This window comes from Bidens hawaiensis, unplaced genomic scaffold (genome assembly GCF_021521415.1).
Source record: "Bidens hawaiensis isolate Kalapana, Puna unplaced genomic scaffold, B.hawaiensis_p1.1 tig00013117_1, whole genome shotgun sequence".
NCBI classification, from domain to species: Eukaryota; Viridiplantae; Streptophyta; class Magnoliopsida; order Asterales; family Asteraceae; genus Bidens; species Bidens hawaiensis.
This window is the reverse complement of record NW_027492107.1, coordinates 21,977-44,228: the sequence shown is the minus strand read 5'-3', so window position 1 is coordinate 44,228 and position 22,252 is coordinate 21,977. Positions and strand designations below refer to the sequence as shown.

Below are 22,252 nucleotides of genomic sequence, written 5' to 3'. Positions count from 1 at the left end.
GTATTAATTTCACACAATGAAAACGAGCTTGAGTCAAGCCTCACATAATTAAAAGAATGTAGATGGTTGATTAGAGGTGCACAAACCGGTTTAAAACTCAAAAACCGGTTTGGATTGAAGCCAGTTTGGTTTGGTTAGTAAACGTCAAAACCAGTTACAGTTTGGGTTGAAACCGGTTTCTTGACTTGATTACGATTGGTTTTGGTTCGGGTTTTGATCAATTTTGGTTCGGTTTTGTCTGGTTTCTGTTTGGAACCGGTTTTTGGTGAAGAAAGTTACAAACCGGTTATGAACCTACGACTTCAATTGGTTCCAACTCGGTTTTTGCGTAATAGGTTTCAAACCAGTTTGGTTGCGGTCCAATTTTCGGGTCGGTTCGGTTAACCGGCTCATTGAGGATGGTGCTCGCAAGCTACTTGAGTTCGAATCGATAAAAAGTTCGAAATAAGCCGAGTTTTTTCAAGCTCGAGCCGAGCGTGAGCTTTAAATAAAGCTCATTTCGTTATCAAGTCTGAGCCCAAGCCTTGTATATGAAGCTCGTCGAGCCTTATGTGTTTTTTGGTTTCATCTCTTTTGGACTTCCATGAATTAATTTCACGCTATGAAAACGAGCTTGAGCCGAGCTTAACATAATTAAAAAGAATGTAAATAAATTAATTAATAGATGATAAACGAACCTAGCCCGAGCCCGAGTTTAAAAAAAGCTCACAAGTCAAGCTTGAGCTTTAGATAAAAAGCTTAAAACGAGCCAAGCTTAAACGTAATCGAGCTTGGGCTCAGCTCGTTTATATCAATCTATATTAGTGAATCATAAGAGTTGAGTTACGTGTTAAAGTTGGGGTGATAGTTTTTTTTTACAAAATGAGTTGAACAACTAATATCATTAACGTGTTTTTTATTTTTCAAAATGTTACAAACAAACAAATAGAAAGTTGTTACACCCCATTCAAATAAAAAGTATATTATTATTATTATTTATGTTTTAGTTATGTTTTGTATTGTTATATGTTAATAGTGTTCATTTTAATCTGTTTGATCAAATAGGTCATGTCAAGACTGGCATGATCAGTTAAACACTATCCACCCGTTTAGAGCTTATACGCAACCTGCTAACCCTTAACCCGTTTGACATGTTTACATAAATGGACTAAACCGTCATTTTCACATTTCAATTAGATCATGCATCTTCCCGCTTAGCTGCACTGTGGTCTGAGTTCTTTTATTTGCCACCACGAAGATGTATTGGTTCCGGTGACGTATCTCTTAACGTTTCAACCCACTAACGCGAGATGATCTAGACGCTAATTTTCAATCATCTTTTTTCAGTTTCGGTTTGGTAGAACTAAACTAAGAGTCTGTTTTGTCATGTCTTAATATTGAGTGGCAACGATTGTTTTGCTTTTGCTGTTAATCTTTCACAAACAACTGAAAATAACACTCATGAAAATACTAACTATTATTTAGCTCGGATTTGTTTTATTTAATGTCTATCACTCGCTTATACACAAATAAAGGGTCACAATTATCATCTTTAACCACGTGTTTACATGAACAAATAAAAAACGGAACATAGATATGCGAAACTTCAAATCAAAACCCTTAATCAAAGTTTAAATAAAAACTGAAAAAACGATCAAGTCAATAGTTACTTCCTAACGACCAAACAACTTATTACGAGATAGAAAAAGAAACCTAACGACTTATTACGTGATAGAAAAAGAAACCTAACATCTCTAATAGGTGATTTATTAAATCTAAACACTCCAACCACTAAACCAGTTCGAACCAGATCATTGCAGCAAATGATCCGAACTGACCAATCTCCTGGAGAGCGTCTTACCAAGAGTAACGATAAAGGTTCGTATCTCCATAGGGGCCAGTTCAACAACCAGCTTTTGAGGGTCAACCGGTCCCCCTCTCTGGACTGCAGGTTCATCATTCTTTGACCCTTCTACCTTCCACACCAGTCTTTTCTTTTCCATTTCTTCTCTTCCTTGGTTAGCCGATAAGCTCATTTCCGATACTTTGATTACCTTAAATAAGTCAAAATTTTAAGACGTTAATATCATGAACCCAGGGCTCAGAATTTCTATATATTAAAAAAATTTATTTATATAAATAAATTTATATTTAATATCACTTGTTTTTATTTAAAAGCTATATTTAGTGGCTCATTTTTTCTACTCGCCCCAGGCCCTCAGATTTTCGAGGATTCTAGGAGACGGCCTTGCATGAACCAGTTTAACTGTATTTGGATTTTACCTTCCTTTTTCCGAATAATTTCTTCAACTCGACACGTGAGTTGACTGAGAGATCCTTGTCCTCTCCTACCTATAACCAGAAAAAACATATACAAGTATTAAGCTTAGCTTTTATCATTTATGGTATTTTAGAACACGAAAACCAAAATATAAAATAAAATAAAAAAAGGCGAAAAGAAACCTCGTATAAGTGTGCTAAACGGAGAAGAACGTTTCCATCTTCAAGCTCCTGAAGTGTTAGCAATACCACATTATCAGGGAGGCTGTAGGTGGGGTCCATTCTCGAAGATTTTGACACCTGGAAATTTGTCACCTCATTTCCATCCTGTAAAACATGATACAATTTTTATAAAATATCTAAGAATCTACAAAGGAAAACTAAAAGTTGCACTTATATGTCACCTGTTCAGTCACTTCAGTGAAGGCCAGAAGAAGTGGAGAATAGATCTCTTGGCCATACGTTCGGCGCCACTTGGCGCCCTCTCCAAGCGGGTCGATTCTAATATAGTATTTCCCTTGAACCTGTACATACAAGTGCCAACATAGACAGTATTATAGTATTATTAATGTGATTAATTAAGAAATACTTATTAAATAAAAAATAAAGAAAACGCTTACAGCTAATCCTCTACAGTCGTTACCAACACAAACTGTTTCGTTTAGAGCTTCTGCAACACCTTTTCCATCATCATACAGTAGTCTCCTACAAAAACAATTATCCATAAAATTATATATGTTTATTTTTTAAGTGAGGGCTAATGACATCATCAAGAAAATACATACCTGTGAAGCATCAACTCCAACTGACCATCAACAATGCTGGATCCACCAACGGATCTATCTACTAAAATCGAGAGCTCGCTTTTTTCGTCTTTTAGGTAAATTCCAAGATTTATCTACAATAATCCAACTTGAGTTAATGTACATGAAGTTCAACTTTGAGTTATATATACAAAAAAATTTCCAAATGAAAGATAAACATACAGGATAATAATTTCCTGCAATTGGTTGGTTCACATCAAGATCCCAGTCAGCTCTGTAGTCTCGAATCTGCCACAGATATTCATCATCATCATCGTACTCAGTATATCCCACCAATAGCAATGCTATGGTAGGGTCTGAGGAGGGTAAGATGTAGACAGCCTTACCTCTATCCCATAGGGATAGAGAGGCTGCTTCCGGTTAGACCCCCGGCTCGATAGTAGTTTTGAATCAAGCCTTGGACATAAGACACATAACACTCAATCATCGGGACACCGGCTGATTGGTGCATGTGCCCTTGTCTTTCGGCTATCAACGCCACCACATGATGCCTGATTAACCTTCCGCCACTTTTAACGTTATTTTCACGTGATTAGTAAAATAACGTCAAAATTAGTGCAATTTTACTTTTGCCCACCCAAGGGTTCACACATATATACATTATATGTGCGCACCGCAAGCAGGGCGTCTGCCACAGATATTCAATATAATAAATACAAAAAAATCATATATATATATATATATATATATTAAGTTAACGTATATATTATTAAATGAAACATAATAAATATAAAAAAATCATATATATATATATAATTAGTAAAATGGTACTTCAGCATACTCGTTCAATGAAATCTCGGCCGTTAGAATCAGTGTAAAATGTTTTATTGCTCTTAATGGTGGTTCTGATCTGAGTTACAATCTCTTTTCCAACTCCATCCTCAATAGGTATGGGGCCCACCTGAAGTTTAGATTATAATAAATTTATAATAAAACACTTCCCCCATAAAACAAAAGTAAAGGAAAATGAATGAACTTACAGTGAATTCAACTTCAGCATGTTCCTTGTTTTTGTACACTCTAGTGATCTACCCAGTCATGAATAAAAACCATCAATTAAAATAATTTAAAACTAGGTAGAAAAGAATGTTGATCAAATAATTTATTACCTGGTAAATCCATGGATTTATTTGCTCATGTACTTCATCATATATATTGCCATACATAATTGTTAAATCCTGATGTTTAATTCAACATTAGTAACTTGGCAGTGGTTTATAAATCATAGGACACGCGTATCAGAAAGCTTTTATACCTGCAGTTTATGACCAAGAGGATATGTACCGTTTGGACGGAAAATATATGCTCCAGATGCCTAGACAAGAAAAGGTGTAAACAACAATCCTGGAAAAGAAAACAATAACAATAAATGAAAATAATAATAAATCTACCTGCAGCCCTGTAGTGCCATCAAATCCAGCATAAAAGCTATATGATTGCTTCAAAGAGGCTTCAATCTTTCATAACCCATAAACAGAAAGGTTAGATGCACATTAGCAGTATACATTATATTAATAATATATAATAAACAAACAATCAAATTACTTGAACCAAATAATGATATTGAACTTACAGAGGTTCGACTGTTAACATACTGAGAAAGCTTTCCGTCACTTTCAGAATATATTAAAGTCAAATTTCCTTGCCCTATTTCTGTTTCACCGTATTCCGGCTCGTCGTCGTCATGCTTGTAGACAACTTTTTTCACAAAATTTGAAGCTGCATAGTAAATTTGTTTGATGTGTATCTTAATAAACATCGACCAAATTTCAAGAAAATGTATTTCATATAATATACTGGATGTTTTACCTGGTTTTTTTGAGCTAGAAATGGTGTATGTGCTAAATCCCAATGGTGGTACGGATGCTGTAAATGCAAGCCAATAATTGGGGGTGGTACTAGGTGATTTACCCGTGTATGCAGTGGCGTAGTAATTTCTATAAGATATAGATTCATTTTCTAAAATCATAATTTGAGATTCAACTTCTTTCCCACTGGAATCATAGACTGCAATATTCTTATTCACAACCTGTTAATTGTAACATGTGCATGATATAAGGTTTATACAAAAACCAGATACAGTAGAAAAAATATTATGACATGGAACCTAATGTAATACTTACTGGAAGTCTTATAACATCAGATCTCTTCCACCCCAAGGAATTGTAGATAACAACCATCTACATTAAATATGATAAATCCGTTCAATTTAACGAGCATATGTAGAATGCAACATAAAGTTTAATGCGTCAGGTATTAAGTAAGCATCTCACTTACCAACTTTTTGCCAGATGAAAGATCAGCTTCAGTTGAAGGACAATAGCTTATGTTAAGAAGTGGGCACTGCAAATTAATGAAGAAAGGCAAAGGAAAACATCATTAAATATATGTTAATTATATTATTATCTATACAGCATAGGTACCTGATGAAATTTGCTTCCTGAACTTGAACAACCAGGTTTTGGTGAAACCATGCAAGCTATTGATTCTGCAACCACTGATTCAGCCTGCAAGAAACGAAGTTGTATTTCTTACCAGTTTCCAAGTCGGAAGATATAAATAGAGTAAAACTTAAACTAGCGATAAAATTGAATTAATCTGTACCTTCTTTTGACCTATTGAGAGCCGTTTTGCATAATCATTAGCCACGTGTTGTTGTGAAGTACCACTAACACCGTCATGATGCTGAGCAATCCCTAAAGCATCACCCAAAGCATCTGTAGTGTGCCCGGTCTTATTCCTTCCCTTCATTACTTCCAATTGCCTTGCTGCCTGATATGATTGTAGAAAATGAGAATTAAGATCAGTAATTTTAGCAAATAATGTAAAATATTAAAATAAAAAAACACATGTCACCCACCAGATAATAGCCACTCAACATCCTGACATACCCCTTGAGAGCTGCCCTGCTAGTAAAGTATCCCGTCCAATACGCATCTACATCGCTTGCGTATCTAAGAAACAAATTTAATGCTAAACTTAAACAAACGGGAGACTTTAGTATGTGCTTATATATTTTAAACTTTAATTATACTTACGGAAAATAGTCATTTTCTTTGAGAGGCCATGAGTTGGTCTCAGCATATTTAGCATCAGTGTATATAGATGGTGTTGAGTAGAGAGCATTGACCCGACCATCCTGAATGCATATGCATATGCAGTCAGAACTTAAAAATAAAAAAATAAACAAAAAGCAAGTGAAGGTGGTTGGTGAAGTAACTAACTTTATTGACATAATGTATAAACTTGTCCATATTCCTATACCATGACTCTGCATACTGATATTTAAAGTCGGTCCCCATTGTCCACACTACATGATTTGTGCGTGTAATGTTCGCCTGAGAGTATAGAAGAAAATTTAATAAATCTTTAGTTAATTACACATGCAGCCATTAAAAGTTTAAATATAGCTCACCTGTGCAACGGCTGCAGCCACGAAATCATTAACCCGTTCTTCAACATTATAGTCAAACAAGTCAATGTCATCCTTCAGTTATACAAAAGCAATTATGTTAAGTCGTCATAAACATTTGTACACCTTAAATCTTATTTATTAGGTTACCTGAACAATTGGAGAATCATCATTAACCTCAAAGTAGAATCCGCCAGGTGGCGGTTCATAATTCTCGGGAAAGCACCAGCAAAGATCTGTAAAGATTGATAATATCATGTTAGCCAGTAATTCTTCTGGATAAACCACTTACAAACACTAATGATAATAAAAGTTAAGCACACCTGTGAAGATGAACCGAGACTCTTGGATCCCCGCCAGATGACTTCAAGATGTTTATCCACTTTTCGTTTAGCCCTATCTTGGTAATCAATTCTCCCAAAGTAAACAGAATCAAATCCAACCTAAAAGATCATGTAATAAGATTATAATTTAATATGCATTAATAATGGTAGTTATATAACAGAAAAACCGACCTCTGCTCCCAATAGGTAAGCCTGCACAGCAGAATGACCAAAAGGGTCAATTTGCCAACCAATTCTCGGTGTTACATTGAACTGTTGCTTAATAAACCTATGCCCATAAGTTGTTTGATCAATCATGTCAATGTAATGCGGTGCTGCTTCATCATGCATGCACCAACCTCCATTTCTGTCCAAGAAAAACAAACTCATCAGAACCAATATTACAATCATACATCAAAATTAATAAAAGAGTCAACTATATCCGCTTACATCATCTCGAGTTGACCAGTGCTAACAAGACGCTTTACTGTAGCCTGGGTTGCCTCACTTTGATCCCTCCACCAACGTTGGAAAAACGCCTACAACATTCATAACATCTACATTTAGGAGTGCAAACAAGACAAGACACTCATGAGCTACTCAAGACCGTCTCGCTAAAAGCTTGAATCGAGCCGAGCTTATACGAGCTCAAACCCAAAAATAAGCTTGTTTAACAAGCGAGCCTACATGTAGATTTCGTAACAACTATTACTACATATAAAATTATGATAAAAAAATAAGAAAATAATATATATTTTGACATAATGTCACACATAAAAATTATAACTAAAATAAAAGAACAACTACAAATATAAATAATTAATAAGTATAAATAATTAATAAATATAAAAAGTAAATTAGTAAAATAAGCATGATTAATGAATATGATAAAGTAAATTAGTAAAATAAGCCGGGTAAGTGTTCGAAACGATCTGAGCTCGAGCTTGAAAAACTATTCACGGGCCGAGTTCGAGTGTATGAAACGAGCCGAGCTCAAGCTTATAAAACTACTCACGTGCCTGCTTGGCTCAACTCAATTACCCTCCTTACATTTTACATTAACCAAAAATAAGTATAAATATAAGTAAAAGATCAACACATCACAAAACTAACTTTCGGCTCGGCTCGGCTCGTTTACACCGATTCTACATTAACCGAACACTCCTAACTCACCAGTGCCACTCAAACTCCAAAGTATCTATCTAAATTCTAATCTAAAAGTCAAAATTCACAGTAAAACCAAATTAATCAATAACCATAACCTGTTCAACATAAATAAACTTGCGATTCTTATCCTTTAACAAGGCTTGAATCGTCGAATCTAGCACGTTCTGTACACACGCTCCCTGTATAACAACCAATACACAATTAAACAATAACTTAGCAACTGAATTAAAATAATAATAATAATAATTACTGATTATTAATATGTATACCTGAATTGAGTTATTGGAACCGACGTAATACTGATCAACAGTCTTCAACCAGCCTACGTCATCATGCGTATGAGCAACCAGATGAACATTAAGCTTCCCGTCCACTACTCCTTGTGCAGTATCGTATATCATATACTTCGATTCAACGCACACAGTTATAACAGCACACAGTATTAACACCACAAACGCTTGTAAATCCGCCATTGCGGACGCTGTAAGTTGAATCAAAACAATCACAACAAGTAATAAGTTAAAAGCTTCGAAGAAACCGCTAAAACGAGACGGATTAATAAGACTTACGAGATGAAGAAGAAAATAAGTGCGTGAGTCAGCTATTGCTTATTATCCAATAGTGGGGACCTCATGGAACACGATGGGGTTATTAAATAGTGGCGGATGATCTGTAACTTTCGCCACGTTTAACGGGCGATGAATTCTATTTCTACACAGATAATAATAATAATAATAATAATAATAATAATAATAATCAGCATCGTTGATACACGACGATTACTAAAAAAATGTGGATAGGATCTTATTCAAATGACAGGTTTATCTTGTTTTTTGGAATTATTATGTTCATTAAACTAGATGTTAATTTGTTTAAATTAATAAATTTATTTAAACAGGTTTAAAGAGAAAATTCTTAAAATGTTCATTTTGATAGAAGATTTTTTCAAATGTAGTTAAGAGTGTGCGTGGTGTGATTCGGTTTTTGAATATTTTGAAACCGTTCGATTTTGGCTTTTCGGTTTTCCGTTTTGGTTCGGTTCGGTTTTTTTGGTTTTTTTTATTTGAGATTGAAAAATTTATGCCGAAAAAAAAGTTAGCAAATCATAATGAATTTAGGTATAAACAATTGTGTAAATTGTAAAATAACAGATTATTGTAGATTTAACCAAAAATATTTGAGTTAGATATTTATTAATATAAAAAACAAAAATTTTGGAATTCGGTTTGGTTTGGTTTTTTCGGGTTTAATTATATGCAAAACCAAAATCGAACCATTAGTTCAGTTTTTACAAAAATATAAAACCAACCGCCGGTTTTTGTTTCGGTTTGAATTTTTCGGTTTTGGATCGGTTTTTTCGTTTTCTTGCATCCCCCGAAATGTAGTTATCGTTTTGGAAAAATCTCACAATGGCCATATTATTCTGTCAGATCCTACGGGTTAATGTAGCGTATCAGAAGTCGTCACGTGTTAAGTTTTTCCGGTGGACCCGATGTTTTGGACGAGTCTCCGACGGATGTGTAAAGGAGCTGACGGAAAATTAAACTATCGAATACGACGATGCAGTTCTTGCTTCCATCGGATCTGACTGTTTACTTTTCCGTCAGAAATGTTGGCTTTTTATTAAAAATATGTTTATTTGTTTTACCACACTCACCAAATTTGGAGAGCCTCGTTGCTCCTTTTAGCGAGACCATGTGGTCTTGACCGGGTTCACACTGGCTTCATAGTTTAGCTTGGGCATTTTCTCAAAAAATCATACCGTCGACTGTCACTTGATAGTTGTTGTACCACTTAATTTAATGAGGATGAAATAGTCATTTTTTTTAGTTTAATTAAAGAAATGTTAACTTGTGAAAATATGTTATTGCTATGTGAAAATGGCGAGAATAAGTTGAATTATTTGATTGTAATCTATATTTAAAAGTTATAATTATTTAAACTTTTAATATAGTATGGATAATTAGTGATTTATTAATATTGGTATGTTTTTTTAAAAGAAAAGTTAATATTTAATTAAATAAAGATAAATATGAGTATTTTGGATGTAGAACGTTTTAGTAGCTAGATAAGTGACAAATATGAGTTGTAGTTGAACAATAAGATTGTTAATTAGAAATTTGATGATAATGATGTTACATTTAATATTTGTTATATTTATATCTCAATCAAGGTTGAATACTTGAATCACCGTTTGCTTTAATACATAAATCAATTTAAAGTTATATATTTAAGTGAATATAGATAAATATGAGTATTTGGATGTCAAAGGTTTTAAAAATTAAACAATTATTAAATAGGTAAATGTGAGTTTTAGTTGAATTATAAGACTGTGAATAAGAAAATGATAATGATGTTAATGTAAATATGTAATATTTTATTGTTTCATGTATGTGTTAATTTTTTTAAATAAGTGTCTTATATTTATTATTCTGAATCAAGGTTGAATCATTCGATGTAATGTTTGCTTTAAATATAAATAAAAAATATATCTTAAAAACAGTGTTGGGTAATAAAAGAAAATAAAGGAAAAGGTATGAGAAAAGAAGATATAAAAAGGTGATATGGTGGGATATAAAGCTGATATTAGCTAGTGAGAGATACATGAAAAAAGTAATATAAAAAACAAGAAATGAAAAAATGGACTTAAAAAAAATACTAAACCCTTTCAATTTTAGTCTTTTGTTCCTAATGGATTACACGTTGAATCGAGTTCGATGATCGAACTGTGTACGTTTATTTTTTTCCTAATTTTGAGAGATATGTGATAGGTGGAGACGAAGAGGTCGGATTTTGGCATAATATCTAACGGTGACAGATTTTCATGAAAGAATGACGAGGTTTGGACCAGATCACATGTGTCGAATATGATGCATATCTCCACGGTGACGAGTGTGTATGGAGTGATAGGAGAAAGAGAGGTAGCCAATGTATGTAGACATGGAGAGATTACTACAATATTTGATTGGTGGGCTTTGATTGTTTAGTTGTAGATCTCCGTGACAACGGTGACAATGATGGAACAATTGTTCACTTAGATGGATAGACAGTCAGAAAGAAGATTGAAAGAAGATTAACTGAAAATGAGGTCCCTTGAAACCCAAAAAGAAAAAATATAGTTTTAAGAGTTGGATATATGAAAATAGCAAATTATAAAATGTAAACAATTGCCCTTTTAAACTTTAATGAACTAATAATATGATTTAACTCTATTTGTTTTGAATTTTTGTTTATTTTATATTTTTAAAGTTATTTATAACATCATCATGTTTTTCTAAATGATCTTTAACTTACCTATAAATTGTTGTTCTTGACAGTAAGACTGTCTTTTGTAGGTTGCTTGGGGGCATAAAAATCAAAAGCGCATTTCAACGTACGAAAGGGTTCAAGTCCTATAGATTGTGATATACACAATATACAAATTTTATGAGTAAAATTAAAGAGTGTATGAATTATGAACAAAAAAGCTTAAACTATTTGTATTTTAGTCTTCCAGGATTACACGTTGAACTGTGTATGTTTATTTTCACCCGATTTTGAGAAAATAACCAAAAAGCTTATGAGGCAATAGAAAACAATGTCGGATATGCTACAAATTTCAACGGTGACATGTATAAAGTGATATGAGAGGTGGGTAACAAACGGAGTCAGATAGGGAGGTGTGTCTGAGTTATTTGATAGGTGGGACTCTCAATGGCGACAACAAGGATGGAACAATTGTTCACTTTAAAGTATTGTCTGGTAAAAAAGGATGTCCGCTCAAAATAAGGTCCCTTGATACCAAAGAGAAAAAACATAGCCTTTGAAAGTTATTTATAAAATCATCAAGCCTTTAAAACCGGTAAATTAGCAAAGTGGACATGCCCGATTTTTAAAACATTGCTATAATCAATCGTAAGACAGTTCATGTTGGTCAAATGTCATATTTAGAGGATCTAAAAATTCACCATTCTTGCTAGTAATCAGACTCACCAAAACGTTGCTATAATCATAAGACAAGTGACAACTCATTCTGGTCCCTGAACCGGAAGTTGTGACCACATTTAGATGCTTATTAACCTACCAAGCACCAACAAATTATTGTTCTAGACAGTCGACACATTTAATTTTGCAACATAAATGTGTTGAAATATAGTGCTAAAACATTTGGTTAAAGTTATATTCCTATTCCAATGTTTCACAAAATAAACTACCAAAAACTTTGTACTTTTTTTCGGAATGACAAATGTTATTTATGCCACATAAAACCAATAATCCTAAATTACTTTAATTGTCGATGTTTAAACTTGTAACCTCTCACCTAAGAGACATATGCATCCATCAACTGTTTATTTATAAAATCAAGTGCATCCAATAATCCTAAATTACTTCAATCCTCGCACTAAATAAAATCTCAATACTTGATCGGTGCATTTTCTATACATTCAACTGCTTATTTATAAAATCAAGTTTTTTATTACATTCTATGAATAAACAATGGTAGTGAACTGTGATTGCAAATTTGCAATTTCAATGTTATTTCGGCCCAACTAAAGAAATATTAACAAAACGACTCAACAGAAAATTCACGTGGACTTCAGTTGAAAGCATGTTGGGCTTAAATGTTTTCTATTATGTTGGATTAAAAGACTCAACTAAGGGGTGTTTATGGAACAGCTTTTAGCGGGTTTTAGGTAAAACCGTGAATCAAACCGTAACGGTTTTTTATTACCGAAAACCGAAAATCAAACATTGAAAATTAAAACCAAACCAAACCTAACCGTTATTCAGGGGAGGCTCGGAGGGTGTGCGTAGGGATGAGCAAAATCGGTACCGGTACCGTACCGATTTGGTACCGTCGGTACCGAATTGGTACCAAGGTTTTAAGTTTCGGGATCGGTACGGTACCGGTATTTCCCGTTTTGTTACCCTCGGTACCGGTACCATCCCGGTACCGGTACCGAACCGAATATTTCGGTACCGGACCGGTACCAAGAATTTCCAATTTTCGGGATCGGGAAAATCGGGATCGGTACCGGTCGGTACCGGTACCATCCCTTGCTCATCCCTAGGTGTGCGAGCTGCACCATCGGCCGGGGCACATAAGGTTCAGGGGCACAAACTTTTTAATACATATTATATATATATATATATATATATTGATGTTAAAAATAAGATTATTTGCAATGGTTTATGAGACATGTGCATGCTGAGAATGGTTTATGCTTAAAAAACATATATATATTTATAATAAACCGGTCGATAAAAGTTTTATCTATGTACCCGAATAAAAAATTTTCGTTAAGGCATATGGACCTTTTTATTTTTGCTCGGCCGAGGTATTTAAATTTTCGGAGACGGCCATGCCGTTATTAACGGTTTGGTTCCGGTTTGAGCTTCAATAATGAATTGCTTTATCATAAATACGACGACTTAACTATATCTCTATTGATTTATCATATGTAATAGATATAATTGTACCTCTATTAATCTATCATATATAAACTGTATGTACATGTAAGGGTGGCAAACCCAACACAATATGGATAAACTTTAAAAGTTAAATGGGTTAGGATGGATCATAAAAATTCTTCAAGGGGGTCAGGATGGGTTGGAAATATACAAGTGAGTTTCATTTATAGGTTAGAATGGGTCAAAACAAAATATCCAAGTTATCCAAAATTTATCTAATTCAAAATACCCAAATTATCACGTGCGAAACAAAACTTTGATCAAAACGAAACAAAAATCCCGAACCGACTAAAACGAAACAAAAACTAAACTGAACCAAAATAGAAAAACGACCAAAACGAAACAAAAAAAACATGAATGAAACCGAAAAACTGACCAAAACAAAACAAAAAAATCGAAATGCAACCAAAAAGCTAACCAAAACGAAACAAAAACACCGAATCGACCAAACCGAAACATAACTGAATCGAAATAGAATAACGACCAAAACGAAACAAAAAAACCGATATGAAACTGAAAAGTTGACCAAAACGAAACAAAACTGAATCGAAATAGAATAACGACCAAAACGAAATAAAAAAACTGATATGAAACCGAAAAGTTAACTAAAACGAAACAAAAAAAAAACGAAATGCAACTGAAAAGTGGACCAAGACAAAACAAAAAACCGAAACGAAACTGAATTGAAATAGAAAAGCGACCAAAACGAAACAAAAAAACCCGATATGAAACCGAAACGCTGACCAAAACGAAACAAAAAAAAATGCGAAATGCAACTGAAAAGCTGAAATCAATACAAAACATAAACACCGAATCGACCGAAACAAAACAAAAAAACCAAAACGGAATTGAACCGAAATAGATAAACGACCAAAACGAAACAAAAAAATGAAATGCAACTGAAAAGCTGACCAAAACAAAACAAAAACACTGAACCGACCAAAGCGAAACAAAAAACCGAAACGAAACTGAACCGATATAGAAAAAACGACCGAAACGAAACAAAAAAAACGAATTGAAATTGAAAACTGACCAAAAGGAAACATAAAAAAAACTAAATGCAATTTAAAACCGGACCAAAACGAATCAAAAACACCTAACCGACCAAACGAAACAAAAAAACTGAAACGAAACTAAACTGAAATAGAAAAACGACTAAAACGATACAATAAAAACGATATGAAACCGAAAAACTGACCATAACGAAACAAAAAAAAAGCGAAATGCAATAAAAAATCTTACCAAAATGAAACAAAAAAAACGAAATGAAACCGAAAATCTGACTAAAACAAAACAACACTGAAACCGAAACAACCGAGAAATCAAAACCGAAATCATTGAAACCGAGCAGATACCGAAACCGGCCGAAATGAAAAAAATTAAACCGAACCGGAAAAACCCCGAAATACTCGACCTGAACCAATACAAAACAATTTTTTTTTTAATGAACGAGGATGATGGGGGAAACAATTTAGTTATTTTATATTTTACGTTTTTAATTTATATTTTGAGTTATTATTTTTTAATAGTGTTTTTGAATATTTTTTTGAGGGGTTTTTAAAACCCTTTGTGTGTTAACCTTCACTTGGGTCAAGATGACTTAGTTTTACCCATCTTAACCCATATCCATCTTAACCCTCTATTTTAAAATTTTCATCTTGACCCCATATCCATCCTGATCCATACCCATCCTGACCCATCACCCAAATCCAACCCAACCCACTCCCATTGCCACCTCTATGTACATGCATACAAAATAGTTTGGGAAAGTTAAAACACTTGAACATACAATAAAAGTATGCACGCATACAAATTTAAACCCAATATGAATTATAGTCACATATGGCTCTAATTAGAATTGAACATGTCTAATATGGAATACTTTTTTAAAAAAAATTATAAATAAACTTACAGTCCGGTCCGGTTATATACGGCCGGATTTCGGCATAAATCATACCAAACCGTTCGTTACGGTTTGAGATTCTTTAAACCGACCGACCAATAGTTAATGGAAAAAACCGTCCGTGAAACTTAACCGATGACCGGTTTGGATGGTTATAGAGTTTCGAACCGAACCGTGAACATCCCTGGACCCAACAGCCTGCTAAACTGAAAAGGAAGCAACACCATTTTGGTGCTGGTTTTGCACGATATTTAGTTAGTATTTTTAGAATAATGGATTATTTTTGAAGAATTATATGGTAACAAACTAGTTCTTTCATTTTAATATACATGATCACAACCGAGTTAAAGTATCATTTAGTTCAATCCGAGTTTCTAATTTACGTTGGGCATGAGTACATGTGTTCGTTAAAAGCCTCGGCTTTGATGATATTCGTTTTCTCACGTGTGTTTAATCAAGTGTTGTTTGTTTCCTCAATCTATTTATTTAAGCGAATCGGATGTTGATATTGTTAGAAAAAATAGTGAAAATCAGTAACTATATTTAGGGGTGTGTAAAACCAAATCTTCAGTTTTTGGAGTTTTTGAAATTGTTCGGTTTCGATTTCGTTTTGATTTTGGTTGGGTTTCGGTTTTTACCGTTTGAGCTTGAAAATTTTAGGTTGAAAAAAAAGTTGTCAAAAAATAATGAATTTAGGTATAAATAATTTTGTTAATTGTATAATAATACACTATTATACATTTGATAAAAAATATTGAAGTTACATATTTATTAAATTCTTATAAATTACTTAATATAAAATATAAAAAACAAAATATTAGGAATTCGGTTCGGTTCGGTTTTTTTATATGCAAAATCAAAACCAAACCGTTAGTGCGTTTTTACAAAAACATAAAACCAAACCGTCAGTTTTTGTTTCGGTTAGGTTTTCTCGGTTTGGAATCTTCAGTTTTTTTGTTTTTTCACACCCCTAACTATGTTTATATGTTTTATGTAATTAACTATTTTTGGGTTTACGTTCTCCTTGATGAGAGTTTGTAGCAAGTTAAAGTGTGTTCAAAACAAACTAAAGATAACTGAGAAGTTAATGCTCAAAGTAATCACTTTTGATATTAAACGAATGGTGAAATGGATGAAAGTTGTCTCATGTAGGTGGATTGACAAACGTTAAAGTGGTATGCAAGTAGGAGCTTTTCAGATATTGTTTCCTTGTCAACAAGGACCATGTGGCCACTCTAGAGGGTGCGAGGCGCACTCAAACGAGCGTTCACATGGTACTTGTGTCCATGTACAATGAACGTAACGTGACATATTAATGATGTATTTTGCACTTCGCATCGCTACAAAAATTTGCACAACTCCGTTTTGATGGGTGGGATTTGAGTCAAATTGGTGGGTTCACATGTGAGCTCATTTGGCTTTTGTACTTCAAAATACTTTTTATGTACATGTTGCTACTAACGTTTGTATTTTTCTTATTATTTTTTTTTCTTTCTAATTTTGACTTTTGCTTTAAACATCTATTTATAAGCAAAACCATGTTCGTGTTGACCCATGAATACAGGATACCAATACCTTTGTTGGGTTCAATGGCGTAGCTTAGTTGGGGCCAGGGGTGGCCCTAGCTGGCCAGCCCCTCCGTTTTTCGCTTGGTGGTGTAAATTTATTTTTTTTCCGCCGAATTTTTTTATAGATAATGTAAATTTACCCGTTTTCAATCGAAATTTTGAGCTAGACCCCCACCTTTTTTCGCTCGGTAGTGTAAATTTATCCTTTTTCGACTGAAAATTTTTATACATAGTGTAAATTTACTCGTTTCCAACTGAAATTTTGAGCCCAACCCCTCCGTTTTTTTCGCTCGCTAGTGTAAATTTATCATTTTTCGACCAAAAATTTTTATATATAGTGTAAATTTACCCGTTTCCGACCAAAATTTTAAGCCCACCCCCTCTAGTTTACGAATTTTTTTTATACATATTGAGTCCGACCCCCTCGACGTATATGTCCAAACTTCGCTACTTGTTGGGTTCAAACACGCATTAGATTATAAGGTTGGTGTAAAACTTTTAGCCTTACTTTAACCCAAACAAATAAGTATTTGCCAAAACAAGTCAATAAATAAGCTTCTTATAAAGTCAACTCTTGTGACTATATTAATTTGTTTAGGCATTTGACTAAGAAGGTAGTTTGCATGCTAGATTACCAATGTAAATGTTGAATAAAAAAATTTATGTAAGCTCTTACAAACCCAAATGCGTAGTTTTATTAAAACAATATAACATATATAGCATAACAATACATTATTAGAGTAACACCTTTTTATTTTGAAGACTAAAAACTTATGCATCTGACCAAGATATATCTAATTCTCCCCAATTATCTTCTGATACACCCAAAGCTTCCCAAACAGCTTTAGATGCATCAACAATGTTACTACGACAAGGCGGTTGATAGGCATGCTCTTCATCGCACCCCATTGTAGAGTCGCACTCATCTACAACCGTGGCTTGTACGCTTCGTCCATTCCCATTAATAGTAATCAAGTTACCACACCTACTACCACCATCATACCATCCGGTCGATAATGCCACCACCGGGGTGTCATTAGAGTGGAAGCTATTATCGCATGACGATTCGCTTCCTCCATCGCCTCCTTCTTGGAAACTATTAAGTGTTAGGGTCGCTTGTGTGCTACTTGTGACCGATGGTGAACATTCGTAGGTCGTGTAAAATGTGCCTTGGATACAACATTGCGAGTCATTTTCCGTGTTGCATTGCCCTGATGGGGGTTCTGTTCCGGTTATGCCTCAGTTTGACTCGCATGTTTGAGCCTTAATATATGGACAGCATATAGTAAGAACTAGCAATGCAACAAGGAATTCACTCATGCTAAAAGTTTTCATATGTTAATATTGGTTTGATGGGAAGATAGTGAAAACTGTTGGTATTTATAAAAGGTATTGGTTACAACTTACAAGAAATAAAATAAAAGAAATGCAAGTTGAAAAGAAGACTTTTTTATATTGTGTTCATTCATGTAAAAAGACCAAGTTTGTATTTATGATATGATGACTTTTCAATGTTTTCAACCACTTCCAGTGTGACAATAATTTCTTTCTAGATATTTTAGTATTTTTCTAGTATGACAAACGATAAGATGACTTTATGCAATGATCTCCTGCCCAATTAGTTAAGCTGAGACACGAAAAGATTTCATTTTAAAAAGAAGGGGGTCTTGGGTACAAGACTCGTATACAGGGCTGACTCAATGATTTTAGAAGCGAAAATCAAAATGAGATTTTATTACCCTTTCATGACAATTGTGAAAAGAAAAAAACAGTTTATTACGTGATTTGAACTCATGACCTACAGCTTAGCAACAACCAAGTTAATCACCAAACCAATACATAATTTTTAGTATATTATACCCCATTATAATATACTTATACATACATATTTTTTTGTTGGATTTAAATGTATTAATTAAGTGTGAATCTAAAGCTCTTAAGATATAATGTAACTAATTAAAAATAGGGCTACTTGGTGAAAATTGCATGTTAACTTTCAAATTTGGATTTTAAATATTGCAACTTAATGTATAAACGTATTAAATTGTTTCCCAGTTGACCAAGATGCCCTTAAGATATAATGTAACTAATTAAAAATAGGGCTACTTGGTGAAGATGGCATGTTAACTTTCAAATTTGGATTTTAAATATTGCAACTTAATGTATAAACATATTAAATTGTTTCCCATTTGACCAAAATGCCCTTAAGATACAATGTAACTAATTAAAAATAGGCTACTTGGTGAAGATAACACGTTAACTTTCAAATTTGGATTTTATATATTGCAACTTAATGTATAAAGGTATTAAATTAATGCACAGTTGACCAAAATTATTTGTTTAAACGTGATAGTTGGTCGTTGAAGTGCACGTCCGTTAAGATATGTTAACGTATGTTAAAATACGTTAGATTCATGTAAAGGACATAAAATCCGTGTAGCTAACCCGATCTAATTAATTCGTCTTCTCTTTCAATATCTGAATGGTGGAGGTCGAACAACATGTGGTCGGTTGGCTTGTTCTTCACCAAAGATTAGTGAAGAGAGTGTAACAAATAAGATGTAGAGTGATTTGAAAGGAATTTAGGGCTCAATTTTTTTACATTGAAGGGTATAATTGTAATTTACAAAAGTTTAACTTATAAATTAAACACATATCCACTCAAATGGCTTAATATGGTATTCACAAGTGAATAATGATTACCAAATGTGTAACGTCTTATATGTAGGGAATCAAAACCGATATTGAAACATACCACATGAAATCCATGTAATGCTAGCTTTGGTTTTTTTCTTTATAAATAAAGTTCAAGTTCTTGGGTTTGGACCGAACCGTCGAGAAACCTATTAAATAAAAAATATGGAACCGATGACCAAGTTATCAAATGGCGTTTCGTGTCAGGTTGGTTCAGCCTTTCGGGACATATTTGTACATACAAATAATAAATTTTGTTAGTAAAGGAGAACGGCACGGTAAAGATTTTATAACTGACAGAGGCATATGCCTCTTAGATGGGAGGTCTTAGGTTCAAACATTGGCAAGAGGAGTAAATTAGGATTATTGGTGTAAAATAGTATGAGCAAGTAACTAACATTTGACGTTAAAAGAAAAAAATACCGAGTTTATTAGTGTTCTGTCATGTGAAACCTTGGACTATCAGTATAATTTTAACCAAGTGCTTTAGCAGCACCATATTTCAACACATTTATGTAGTTGCAAAATTTAATGTGTCTACATTGACAAGAACAATAATTTGTTGGTAGGTTAAAGATCATCTAAATATAGTCAAACCGATTAACTTCCGGTGAGGGGACCAACATGAGTTGTCACCTGTCATATGATTATAGCAATGTTTAGGTGACCACTTACGTACCCAAAAAATTTTTTTACAGTGATCGAAATGATTGGTGTCAAAATTTTATAGGGGTTGATCATGATTTTAACATATATATACCTTAAAAAAATTTCACATGGATCAACCGACACCTTGTTGTTGTTCACTTGTTCACTTGACAAAGACTATGTTCTACTACAAATCTCAATGACAACAACGAAAAGGATCAAATGAAGCTCGCTTATTTAATATCGCGATATATCTCTGTCTCCATTTGTTACCCCAACCTTTCATATACCCCATACACACTCGTCATTGTTGAGATAAGCAGCATATCCAACACCATTGATCTAGTTCAAACCACAACATTCTTTTGGGTCTCATTTTGTTTTGAAAACAAGCGATGTTTGCATAGAAGACAACAAAAACTACATGGTGCTTTTGTTGGAAGATATGTTACGTGTGCATTAGTAGGTTGTTATGACACAACAAATGCACACTAATAGACATTGATGAATGAGATATCGATGTGTGATTGTGCGTATTTGAAAGAAAATACCATATTGGTGTATCCCACATTGGTGGGATGAAAAACTTGTGCCTTGTTTTTCCTCTATAAATAGAGAGGTAAACTAAGTTGCAACACACACCAAACCTTACACACAACACAAGCATTGTTGCAAGGTTTTTTCAACTTTTTCTTCTTCTACATTTCTGATTTCTTTTATTCGAACCTTTTTCAGGTTTACGGTTAACTCCGGCAGTACTACTGCTCCGGCTGTTGTACCCTGGGAAACAACGAGTTCAACACGATCCTCAGCCAAACCGTTTATATATTTTTTTTCCGTATTGTATTTGGTTTATTTCTTTGATTCTGTATTGTATTTCAGATTCTTGTATTGTATTGTATGAGTAATAAAACTGTTTGTTAATTTTCTGTTTATTTACTCAATTCACGAATTCGGTTCCTACAATCTTAAAACAATATTTTTAAAACCGTTTCGTGAAAACTTTGTTTATATTTTCAGAAACTATTCTGTTTTGATCCAAACCAGTTTTGTTTCAAAATAGTATATGTTTTAAAAACAGTTTTTTCTTTCTGTTTTGGTCTCAGAATCAAGAATTGGATCTTCAAAGTTGGACTTAGACAGATTCGTTCTTGGTTTAACATTCTGAAATCATAAAAGGCTCCTTTTTGGGCTGTTTTTGGCTATCTAGCACGAGATAGCTTATCGTGAAAACTTTGTTTAAATTTTCAGAAACTATTCTATTTTGATCCAAACCAGTTTTGTTTCAAAATAGTATATGTTTTAAACACAGTTTTTCTTTTCTGTTTTGGTCTCAGAATCAATAATTGGATCTTCAAAGTTGGACTTAGACAGATTCGTTCTTGATTTAGCATTCTGAAATCAGAAAAGGCTCCTTTTTTTGGGCTGGTTTTGTTATCTCGCACGAGATAAAGCTATCTCGCACGGGATAAATTTATCTGGCAAATTTCAGAATTTTCTGAATTTTTTTTCTAAGTTACTAACTTGGTCTGTTTTCTGTGTGCAAGAATGACAGGACCAACCCCACACACTTCTAATGCTACCCCTGTTGTCCATTTGACCACCCCAGCCAATGTGGGAGTGACCACAATGGCTAACCATGCTGAAAAACCCGAAAAGTTCACAGGTGTCCACTTTAAGAGGTGGCAGTAGAAAATGTTTTTCTACTTGACAACCTTGAACTTAGCACAGTTCTTGGAGAAAACAGCCCCCATACCCACTGCCCAAGATGATGCCCAAAGTGTGAGTGCTTTGGACGCTTGGAAACATTTTGAATTTCTATGTCGCAATTACGTGCTCAATGGTTTGGCGGATCCATTGTATAACGTCTATTGTGGGATAAAGACTGCCAAAGAACTATGGGAGTCTTTAGACAAGAAGTATAAAACCGAAGATGCGGGAACAAAGAAATTTGTTGTGGCCCGTTTTTTGGACTTTAAAATGGTTGACTCCAATACTGTGAT

The 22,252-nt window shown here is 33.9% G+C and overlaps 2 pseudogenes across 1 annotated transcript; both read right to left on the bottom strand.

The window, feature by feature from the left end:
• Positions 1 to 1,592: 1,592 nt before the first annotated feature.
• Positions 1,593 to 8,562, bottom strand: LOC143543345 (putative alpha-mannosidase At5g13980; annotated as a pseudogene). Its single transcript, XR_013137058.1, has 29 exons — positions 8,555 to 8,562; positions 8,255 to 8,466; positions 8,081 to 8,164; positions 7,269 to 7,357; positions 7,011 to 7,185; positions 6,819 to 6,938; positions 6,646 to 6,731; positions 6,499 to 6,570; positions 6,308 to 6,421; positions 6,122 to 6,222; positions 5,944 to 6,037; positions 5,688 to 5,855; positions 5,507 to 5,590; positions 5,361 to 5,426; positions 5,207 to 5,263; positions 4,893 to 5,112; positions 4,657 to 4,802; positions 4,475 to 4,540; positions 4,339 to 4,398; positions 4,193 to 4,261; positions 4,064 to 4,111; positions 3,865 to 3,984; positions 3,246 to 3,311; positions 3,045 to 3,157; positions 2,880 to 2,964; positions 2,664 to 2,783; positions 2,443 to 2,586; positions 2,263 to 2,331; positions 1,593 to 2,033 (listed from the first exon to the last, which is right to left on the bottom strand). The product of XR_013137058.1 is annotated as a putative alpha-mannosidase At5g13980 (transcript).
• An 8,884-nt stretch (positions 8,563 to 17,446) lies between these two features.
• LOC143543346 (kiwellin-1-like) lies at positions 17,447 to 18,276 on the bottom strand (annotated as a pseudogene).
• Positions 18,277 to 22,252: the final 3,976 nt, after the last annotated feature.